The sequence below is a fragment of the Melanerpes formicivorus genome, unplaced genomic scaffold, assembly GCF_026170545.1.
Source record: "Melanerpes formicivorus ecotype bairdi unplaced genomic scaffold, bMelFor1.0.p_v2 SCAF_14, whole genome shotgun sequence".
NCBI lineage: Eukaryota > Metazoa > Chordata > Aves > Piciformes > Picidae > Melanerpes > Melanerpes formicivorus.
In genome coordinates, this window is record NW_027142366.1 from 15,213,750 (window position 1) to 15,226,030 (window position 12,281).

Here is a 12,281-nt window from a genome sequence, read left to right on the forward strand (position 1 = left end):
CAAAAGGAGAGAATTATGAAAGATATATAAATAAATTTGCTTTCTCAGTCTGAAAGGTTACAGCACGTACATGCATACGATCTATAATTCTCCCATTTGCAGCACTGACTGCAACATTTACTGATCTGTGTTACTACTGCACTCGTTTTAGCAAAGATGAGCTAAACTCATACCTATTACAGATAAAGCATAGCCTGTGTGACAAAGATCCAGACACTTGTCATATATTTTGATACTGTTTTGTTAATGCCGGACTGGCAGAGGTTTTACTTCAAAGGAATGGATTCCAGTGAAGATACTTCCTGTGATGCTTTGCCTGGAGTCTCAGCAGAATGGAAATCTTTATAACCACATAAGGATTTTATGACAGATGCCTACAGGAATATGCACACATAACAGTCAAAGGAGAGTTAAAGCAAAGTAGCCTCATGGTACCCCCAGATTCTGATAAGGTTTAAATACTCACACGTCCTTGTATGTTAAAAAGGCAGACAGAAAAATATCTCCCAGAATTACTCAATAAATTCTGAAATTTTTTTGAAGATGAGATAAGACATCTTTTTAAAGCTCAGCCTTGGCTTGTCAGTATGCTTCCATGGAAGGAAAAAAAATGCCATCACTGATACAATGCACATTGGCCATTATTTGGAGCCTCACAGTACTGAAGCCCTGAAACAAGTAGTCACAGAACAGGCCTTGCAATCCCTTCTTCCACCATGCTCCCTTGTCCCAGAATTTATAAGGGGGCTCAGTTGGTAGCACATGAGACCCTTAATGGGAAGGTCGTGAGTTCAAGCCTGCAGTGGGCAGTAGTGTCCTCCCTACTCTAGTCGTGAGGTCTATGGTGATAGGTTCGACTTGATGATCTTTGAGGTCCCTTCCAACCTTAGGAATACTGAAATAACTGAAAGTATGGGATTGAGAGTGCTATCTCCATAGTAATGGGGTACTAAGAGAAATTGTCTCCAGCTTCTCAGTATACTTTTATCCCAAATCCTCCCAGACTGACTCACATACACATCGGGAGACTGAGGGGAGACCTCACTGCTGTTTAAAACTACCTAAAAGGAGATTGTAGTGAGCTGGGCCTCTTCTCCATACCATCAGGTGATAGAATAAGATGAAATGATCTCAAGTTGTGCCAGGGAAGCTTTATATTGGATATTAGGAAAAGCAATTCTTTATTGAAAAAAGGGTCAGGCGTTGCAGTAGGCTGCCCAGGGAGGTGGTGGAGTCATCGTCCCTGGAGGTGTGCAAAACACTTGTAGGCATGGCACTTTGGGACTTGGTTTAACGGCCACAGTGGTATCAGACTGATGGTTGGACTCAATGATCTTAGACATCTTTTCCAACTGAAACAATTCTATGATTCTGTGATCTGGTGGGACAAAGCTTCTCCTGCACTCTAATGAGCCAAATTATTGCAGTGGTTTCATACAACAAAGTAGGAAAAAGCAGAAAAGAATGCACCAAATTTTCCAGCAGAGCAAAAGTCTGAATTCCTCTGGAGGCACAGTTACACCCAACAGTGATTTAGTCAAACTCAACATTCAGAAGTTCAGTATTAATCCTCGCTATATTTTTAATTGAGAGGAAACCCAAGCAAGCATAAGCTGTGAGTATGAAGTGAAATGAATCTATTAATTTGCAGCACAACTGAATTGAGTAGCCACATTATCCTGAAGGCAGCCTGCCCACTCAGGAAGGATTGGAAGTAAATAAATCATATATGACTGCGATAAATGACCAGTGCAGGACATGTCAGAGTGCAGGCCTGATCAGCCATCACACTGAAATGCACTGAACTACTGTGGGAGGTTTGGGGGCCTACAGATATGAAATAGGCTCTTGTTAGTGTCAAAACTGGGCAAATTATTTGCTATGAATTAACAGGGCATCAGAGCTTAGCCCACTTCACATTTCTGAATGATAAAACAGCAGGCAGTGTTTGTTTTCTAATGTGTTTGCTAAAGTTACCCCATTTTCATTCCCCAGAGCTGTAAATTTCAGTAGTTTTCTCTGTGGTTACCTATTAACAAGAAGTTAGGAACGGTTTAACTCAAGATATCTTTTATTTTACCCTCAAAATCCCAATGCTTCATGCCAGTGTTAACAAAAAATGCATCCTGAGAGCACTTCCAATTGAAAATAAAACACAATTAAGATAGCCTCTGTGTCTGAAAGAGTTGTTTGCCAGGAGAATGGATTGCACTCCCAAACTTCAGTAATCTTTGTGTCACATTTTTGATCTTGGTCACATATTATATACCCCTGACAGGTGCAGAGACATATGACTCTCAATTCTATGCTTGAAGACATGTGCAGAAGAACTGATTTGTTGGTTGTTTTTATTAGAAAGAGATTAACAAGAAAAACTGTCAAACCAGAAAAAAACCTCAAACCAGGTGACATTTCACAAAGTTCACATATCCATCCTTAATGACAGTAGATTATGAAGTGTATTTACCCAAGTAAATCACAGGACAGATTAGCCCAACAGTAGCTCTACCATACTTATCCTGGGGCAGACTTTGCCATCCTGAGGGCTGTGTGCAATCACTGTACACTCGCTGCTGTGTGTACCACAGATCCTGGCCTTGTACCACCAGTTCAGGTCTGGTCTAGTGCCAAGCAGTGCCTGGCCATTCATCAGAGCACTTGGTGATGGAACCTTGAAATTCAGGGTCAGTGAGAGGAGTCTGAGTTTTGGACAGAATTGGACTTTCTAGTCCTCAATATAAGATTTCCCAAATTTGCCAAATACAGTATGCTGAGACAAGTGCCATAGGACCTTGACTACTCAGTGGATAACTCCAGTAGCAGACCTCAGTAAACATCTACAATCTCTTCTCAGCCTCAGTCTTCCTATAGGTCTACTAATTCTCCTTAGTACTCTAATCTTAGCTGTGAGCTGAGGCTTATGGCCTAAGGCTGCACAAAGAATATATCTAATAGCAGCCCTCGTCTGACGTTCACTAAGTCAGCATCACTGCAAGGCTCCCATTTCTCCTTCTCTGGACCCTTAGTGTAAGCCAAGTCTACTGGCAATCCTAGAGATACAAGGCTACACAGGTAATAACTGTACTCCTCCTATGGCTTTTATGCTGGCCTTTTTGAGGTGCTGATTCTAAGTAACATCACAAATTTATTTTGGAAAAAGAAAATAACCTGAACCCTCTAACACAGAGAGTCAAAAGTAATCATAGTTTATGGCTTTTCTTCACCTGTAGTTACACAGTCAGGTGATGCCCAATGCTAAGACCTTACAGAAAATGTGTCTACAAGTAACCCACACTTTACCAGCAACACATCTCTGAGGACATTTCTTTCTGCAGGGCTCCTATGTTCTCTTCAAACCTTAAACCTAGCTATAGGCCAAACCAAAGCCACTCAACACACCAGCACCCTCAGTCAAGGAGCACACAGGCAGCATGCAGCCACCTGTCTGATACACTCACCCTCTATGATTCAGTTTTATCCTCCTCAAACACCAAATCTCACTCTAGGCTGAGACAACAGCCATGGGACTCACCAGTCCCCAAACTTAATTGTTTCATAGAGAGTGCTGGTTCCATTCTTGCTTTGCTGCAGTAATATCTTCTGTTCCCTGCTCTTGGTACGTATCTGAGATTTATTGTTCTCAGAAGCCTCACTCCGATCTCATCCCCAAGCACAACCTGAGCCCCAGGGCAGCAGCTCAACCTGTTTAATCAGTGCTGAGTGCACAGTTCCACTAACAGCTGTCAAATTACCTTGGCAGCCCTTCTGAGCCCCACTGTTACTGTGTCTCCTGGATCACTATTTTTCTGCACGTTACTGCACTGGCTGCTGTCGTTCTTTTTGCCCAATGGAGATCTCAAAAGGGAAGCACTAAGTCCTTCTTCTTCTAAACGTGAAGCTGGGCAGGTTATTGGCATATACACTGCAGCTGTCTGCCTCTGGCATCCTTGCCAAAACAGAAGTAATTCATAAAGTCTTTACTGATGTGACTCTCAAGAAAATTCCCAGGAGGGTACACCTCCCTGGGACCCTGGAAGGACCAATTCTCATTTAGTATTTGAATACATTGATATTGTCTTACTGCAGGACAACAGTTGAATGATGCTGTGCTTTTGTTCTTAGTGAAATAAAAATGCACAATACCTATTAAAATTCCACCTTCAATGAACCTTTTTAGGATGTTAGAAAAAGAACCATAAACAAATCCATAGATCTGTCAAGGTACCTCCTTGATTAACAGTGCTTTAGACCTGACTTTCTTTACAATTTATCAAACTTACTTCATTGCAAATTTCCCCCTTCGCTTTGATATTATTGGCAAAATGAGAAAGTTAGGGTCATAAAATTAATTGAAATCTTAATTGTGTGGAATCTTCCTTGCTCTTAGTGATTAGATAAAGCAGTAAGTTATCATATTGCCCTTAAAAAAATAATCAGTACTAAGAAGAAGAGAGCTATCTAGCAAACGATGGGAAAAGATACAATCTCTTATTTGTTATGTCAGATATGTGGGCACATAGAGCTGTGTATCTTGTAGCATCAACTAATGTGAATGCATTACCAATTTGACAAGATATGGCATAAAACAAAGGTAGGAATCCATTTGTCTTAGATGCCATCACTGATACTGGGCTTGGTTTATATTGCACATGTCCCTGAAGTTCCAAATTATTTAGAGCTGCGGAACTGAAATGTATGAAATGTACAAGAGAAAACAACATCCCAAATCTTTCCTTCTAAGCTAATGTGAAAAAGGTTTTTTACATCCTTTTGGGAACAGAGCTGACAGTCAAAACCCCATCAGAATACTCTTATCCTAGTATTTTCCTGGTACCTGGGTAAAAAAAATTGCAAATGCTACAATGAATAATTTTGCCATCTCCTGGAACCAAGCTGAAAGTCTCATTACGCTTGATGCTGGCTAAAACTCTTGTTTTCTGGTGCTAGTGATACCAAAAGAACCTCAGTTTTCATTATTACAAAATAAAAGGAGTTTTTAAGCTGTCATACTGAGTATAGAACCATGATAACATGATCAATGGCTAAAACAACAAAAGAAAGGGAGAGATATAAACCATTATTTAAAATGAAATTGTGACTTTGATGAAGAATATGATTATTAAACACATATTAAATATTGCTAAAAAAAAAGCAGCCTGAAGTGATTCCTCAAATGTGGTATCCAATTGTGACAGTTTTAGGCTATGCCTTTAAGGAAAGGACAGCTACTGAATACTCTAGCTGAATGTTTTGGTGTAAAAAGGAAAACAAAGATAATTCTAAATGAATTTCATTGGCGGATCAGTAGGAATGTAACTTTAAGGATTTTAGTCTCAGTTCAGGCTGTCCAGCTGTGTCAATCTGTGCAGCTGCTTTCTCTGTTCTGTTATTGGCAGTGCTGACCTTGGACTAACGAGATAAGACACTATTTTTTTTTTTCCCCTTAACAACTGCTTGGAGAAAACAAAATTTCCCTTAATATCCATTTTCTCTCTTTAATCCTTTTTGGGAAAAGGGGAGGAATGGGGAAAAGGGGTTTTGGGGGGAACCCTCCTCTGGAGGGAGTTTTCTGTGTTACGTTCTTTCCTGTGTATTTTTGTGTACATTGTAAATACTGTACATTTTGTACATATTCATTGCATTTCATTCTGCTTGTAAAATACAGCCTTTTCCATTTGCATCTCTGACTGAGTTAGCTGTGGGTTGTGTGTGGGGGGAGAACTGAGCTTTCCCACTACCACACCAATATTCAACAAGTAATACCAAAATAGTTAAAACTGCATAGAAATCATGAAGTGCCACAGGCTGGGTGGAAGTAGGAGCAAAGCTATCACCAGGGGTTCTGGCTCCTGCAGCAGCAGCGGGGGATTTTGGAAGCAAAATCTCCAGATCACCTCCAGTTGCACCACTTGTCTGCAGAATGGAAAAAAAAAAAGATACTTTCTACAGGTATGGCTGCTCTGAGCTAGATAAAATTTCTATGCTTCCCACATGCAAGGTAAAGCTTTAGCTCATCAACACACAGTGAATGGATCTCTTAATAGCGCAAGGCGCAACAGCACATCACATGATCTGCTAGATCCTCATTTGTCTTTCACTACAGTCTCCTGTGTTTCAGAGGTAGAGACAAAAATTTCAGCTGAGAAACAAGAAGTTCAAGTGTTCTTGAATAAACAACTAACAAACTATTTTACCACTTGTACCTCTTCAGTTGATTTTTTTTATTTGCCCCACTCCATCTAACTCTGAAAGACAAAATGCTGTAGTAAAAGACAACCTAGGATCACACAAACCTCCAAAGCTTAACACACAGTGGTGCAGACAGAAGGAATTTTAGTCTCTTTTTGAAACTCAACTGGTGACACCAACCTGCTGAGTGCCTGAGGATCCCACACTCAGTTTTCTCCTTCTAAAAGCATAAGTTTTGTGTTATACAATCCTTTCCATACGCTTCCCAGAAGGATGGTGAGATGAAACACCATCGCACCTTGCCAAGATGATGACAATGAGAAACAATGCATATAAGATACGTTGTTCTGTTGCACTGAACTGACAACTAAGAGAATGGGGAAGAAATGATGTAATGAAAATTGAAGTGATCAGTTAACTAGCAGCTAAGAAAATGTACTCAGTTGTAATTTTGAATGACGTTCAGTATGCAGTAAGACAGATCTCTGTGACTGAAAGGAAACACAAAATTCATAGTACCAACCACCCCCCAACAATTCACCCTGCTCTGAACCTTTTCAGGTTCACAGGCTGCTAACTAATATTCAGCTAAGAGGCTTTAGCAACATAGATTAATGTTTCATGCTCTAGGGAACAAGCTCATCACCAACTGTGTTGAGAAACTCTTTTTTTCCCCTCTGGGGAACAAAATTATATAATCTGTTAAGTACATTAGGGTTTCATAGCTCTTTCTGAGCCCTTGGTACAGGCAACTAGCAGTGACTTTTGCTATGGTAGTTGGACAAGGTGTCTTTGTTACAGTGCCAATTACCACCAGCATGTAGAAAATAAACATGGTAGCAGCGCTCCAGCCATGCTACTCTTACTCCATTTAATTTTATCCATTAAAAAGCAGCACCTCTTTTCTGCATGTGCTCCTTGACAATTGTCAAATGACCATGAAACAGACCATACTTGCAATCACACACCCCAGTGCTCCCCCAACCAACAAACCCGAGAGCAAAAGCATTTTTCAGGACTCCTACCCGCACCTTGCCTTTGTCATACAGGGATGAAAAAACAGAAAGTGAATTAGGTTCCAAAGCTACATTCATTATTACAGTCATATCTTTCAGGAGATATGGCTACTGCAGCCAATTCTTGTTGCAACTTAAACTGAACGTGCAGCCATGTGATGAGAGATATAATGAGATTTTTAACAGAGGGCTGCATCTGAGTGTTTGACAAAAAAAAAAAGATTCAGCTGGGGTACAATGAACTGTTATTTATTTCCATTTGAGTTTAGCAAAGGTTGTCCTACACAACTGTGAAACAATTTTACACTTTTAAAATGTATTAGCTTTGAACTGAAACAGTAAATAAACTATTTATTTGGATTTATTTATTTATTTTCAGTATCTCAAAATGGATTAACGAGGGTGTATGGGGAGCACAGCGACACAGAGAACAATTTTTTGATGGCAGGCTAATGGGATTGCAAAGGGTTATTTTGCTGGAGAGGATGTTTTCAGATGCTTTCTCTCTAATGAAGGTTTTTGTTCCTCACTTACAAAGTGATTTTTGCTTTTCTTTTTCACTTGTTTTGGTTCTTACTTCTGCTTTTAAACAAGTCAGGGAAAGGTGAATTGCCTTGGAGAACTGTGTTGTCATTGGACTAAATTAAACCTTAAAAGATCAAAGCTTTCAAAATCGTACTGAGATCAAACTGGCATCTTTGGAAAACTTTGAGGAAAAGAAAAACACTGATCTTTATGGTTTGTCTGCAAACATGTTGATCTTCAGCTGTGGAATATGTGTAAAAGGTCTACACTGTGCAAAATCCCAGGCTTCAGTGATGGCAGAACAATTTTTAGAGAAATGAATCTTTCCTGAGAAGAGGTGAAATTCACCCTTGTTCTGAGAGTCCACAGGTCACCAACAGGTGTGGCAGCCCGATGGCTGGGCTGGGCACAAGAGCAGAGATGTAGCTGGAGTATGAAATAATTGCAGATGCCCATTCAGGGTGGGGGGATGGTGGGGGTCATTTCAATGGGAACAGGAATTCAGTGACAGGGCTCAGAGGATGGAGGGCCTGGGAAAGCCCTGGCCCCAGAACTAACTTGACAGTGGGGACTGCAAAGATCAGCTGCTTGGGTTTTTCCCATGGGTCCATTTTGGGTTTGTATTCTTTTTTCCTGGCTGCCAGAGGAGAGCATTGACACAGTGTCAGAAATCTGGTCTCACCTAGAGAAAGAGGTGATATCACCTGCAGCAATTCATGCAGTGCCTGACAGGCTAAAGAGAACTGCTGTGTCCATTTTAAGGGTGTAGCTGTGATGATTAAACCTTCCTTACACCACCTGTCTTTTTTCAACTTGCAGACTGATAGGATAGCCAGGAAAATAAACCCCTAAATAACCAAACAGAAAAAAACCCCACACATCAAGCAAGCATTCATTCCTACTTTAACTGGCAAGCAGCACTAGTTATAGGAAACCTGTGACTGTGCTGATCTCAGTTTTTAACAACCTCATGCATTTTTGCACATATTTGTAACAAAACTGATAGGAAAACTACTGCAAAAGGTAAGGCACTAGATATTAATATGGACAAAGTACCTATACTTCCAAATGACAAAGAGCCAAATGAATCAGTTTTCAATATGGTAAAGACACACAAACAGCATCAAGACAAATTTTAATCTTTGTTGTCACCATATTCAGAAGCCTTTCCCCTCAAAACCTTTATTGTTAGAATTCATATCACAGTGTGAATATTTAAAGAAAATATTTTCCTTTAAAGACATAACGATGGAAAAGATTCCTGTACTTAGTTAATTCTTTGTATATCGAGGGAGAAGTGATCCAAGGTGAATTATATTCAATAAAGCCCTTTTGATTATCTTGTACTGACTATCAGCTTAAACTATTTATAAATAATTATTTAGACTTTAAGATAACAAAGATCAATCTGACAATTTGTACTGGAAAAAATAACGTTGTCTTTCATCAAACTATTTCAGCAATATCCTCAGTGGATTTAAATGACCATGAAATTCAGTACAGTACATGGAAAGATAACTGTCCTGGTTTGAGGGCAGGTAGATCCCCTCTTGCCCCCTGAGAGGGACAAAAGAATGACACTCACACAAATGAATTGCAGAAGTGATGGAAAGTTTAAACAGAAAAGCAATTAGTACTTTACAGAAAACTACAAGCATCATGGCAAAAGAATCTTAAAGCATACAGAGTCCCCTTACAGCATACCCAAAAGCCTCCCAGCACTTCCTTTTTTGCCACCCGAGGGTATAACCAAAACCCCCAGGGCTCTCTCTCCCCCCTGCCACTGCTAGGCTGGTCTCAAGACTGGCCAGGTCTGATTCTCTGCCTTCCCCTTCTCCTCCTGGCATTAGACCTAGCCAGGCCTAAGCAGCCTTGAGATACTCCACTGTTACCTGATAGGGAGCATCTCTCATGGGAGCAGAGAGGGAAGAAAGAGGAAGTGAATGGCTTTGTTGATAGATTTATAGGGCCCAGGATATTATGGGTATGAAATACTCTATTTCCTGTGTCCACCCACTGGGCTGGACACTTGGGACACCAGAGGTGTATCTTGTGCGGCACCAACAGGAGGCACCCAGCCTAAACTGCCACAATAACATTCTACAAAACAGAAGCATGTAAGAGAGCAGCTGCAAAGTTATTCTATTTAACAGTCTTAAACTGTGATACTGACCAGATTTAATCACAACTTAATTAAAAAATGATTGTGCCACATGGAATTTAATTTCTAGAATGTCTTCATGACACTAAGAACAACATCTTAATGCAGTACCCTCTACAGGCAAAGCGGAAACCCACAATATCTGTAGCAGAGTACTGGAGAGAGGGGGACAGAAGGGGAACAACTGGACCAGCTAAGTATTTCTGAGACTTCAGCAGCTATGTGTTCTGCTGATCCAAAAGCATCAAAGTTGTATTACATTTTATTATAATGACTCTACAAATAAGTCCAACAGAATTATAAATCCAAATATCATTCATGCATGAATGCTACTGCAAAGCATGAGAAGGAGAAATTATTTGACAGAAAATACAAGAGATGGAGCATATGAAAACACAAAAAGTGTTGGATTGTCTCACTGAACTGTGGTGCAGGTAGCAAGACAAAAAAAAGAAGAAACGAGATGGAAACTAGGAATAAGAGGCAAGGGTTTTAAACTAGGTTTAGATTTGACATTAGGAAGTTCTTTACTATGAGGGCAGAGAAACACTGGAACAGGTTGCACAGGGAGATGGTGGAGGTCCCGTCCCTGGAGACATTCAAGGTCAGGCTCGATGGGTTTCTGAGCAACGTGATCTAGCTGGGGATGTCCCTGCTTACATCAGGGAGGTTGGACTAGACGACCTCGAGAGGTCCCTTCTAAGCCGCTGCATTCTAAGAGATACTGCACAGGTACTTATGTATGCACGGAGAAGCATTATTACTAATAGAGAAGAAGACACAGTATACAGTCCCAAATATTGATCTATCACAGTAGAAAAGAAGAGGAGACAATTCTGATTTTGCCTTGCTTCAAAACGGACACGTCAGTCAGCATCTTCATTCAATTCCAGAAGGATCTGATGGATTAGGTTTTACTTCCACCACAATGGCCTCTTTTGCAGCATCACCCCCAGATACAAATAACTAACATTTCTAAGAAATATTGTCCAACCTAAAGCACAAATAAAGATTGTGCTGCATTTTGCCCAAACTAAAGTAACCATACTCTCTGAAAAGTCTTCACTAGTGTTAAGAACAGTGTTATTTGAAACTCTTGCACAGGACTGGCAACCCCATTAGGGAAAAATCCAACTAAGCCTTTTAATACATGCATAGTACATTTTATGGGAACATGATATCTCCACTAATGTCATCAACTCTTCAGTAACTTTAAAATTAAATACAGGTTTAAAGCATTTTCTGGATTAGGCCCTCTCTCCTTTCTTTATTAGAACGGGACAGTGGCTATAAGCTAGCAGAAACTCTAGTGATAAAGTAGAAGACATAAAGTTGGAGAGAGATGTGATAAAATTCACTTCTATACATGAGGAAACGACTTCCATAACTCATTCCAGGCTTTACTTCTTGTAAATAGCACAGCACTGTAAAAAAGCATGCTCTCTATCACTTCTAGATGCACACTATGCTGATTGCTTACTAGTTTTAATTTGACAATGTAGGGAGCATTCTGAAGGGGGTTTTGCCTAGTTTCTTTATCATTACTGGATGATTTTTTTCCCTTTGAATTAAAGAAGGGAATACAAAATAAGAAAAAAAAAAGGTTTCACAAGTAAGACAGATCTACTGAAGAGGCAAAATTCACATTGCAATTTTTCTTCTGTTCAGCGGGCTGGATGGATGATCTACCTTTCTTTCAACTTGCCTTTGCTGGAGGCAAGAATAGTGACAGTATGTTATAGGACTAGCTAAGGTGCAGAGCAGCTGGATTCCCCAGCCTTCTATAAAAAGCCCAACAGGATGAATTTTGTTAAGGTCTTAAACTATCAATTACCTTTACATAGCTCTTGCAACATTGACTGCTGAGATATATAATCTGGAGAAAGTTCTGCTGGCCAAATATACATTCTCCATTTTACTGTATCGTGTAGCTGTCAAAGAAGTATCTATCCAAATCTTTGAAACACACAGCTGTGAACAGATTTTTATGGGATGCACAAAATCCCAAGGCCACAGTGACTTTGCCTTAGTTTGGGGGTCATTAATTATTTGTCATCCCCTCGTATTAGGCACTGCTAAACCAGAGCAAAAACAGACTCCTACCTTAAGGGACCAAGTCTTCGCTGACAATAAAGGTGCAGAACACTGCTTGAACAAATTTATTTTTGCTGTAAAAGAAGTTCACATTGAAGAGTGGGGTGCTCTGAAAAGAAAACTTTACAGAATTGAAGAAAAGAAAACCATTTAAAAATAGAGAGAGAGAGAGAGTTGTAGATCCAGAAGAAGTAATCCCTCCACGAACACATTTTGCATTGTGGAACAGTAGGAATACATGGGCTACAGTACTCAGAACATTCCCCTAACAGCATTTCACACCCTTGGTCATTTGT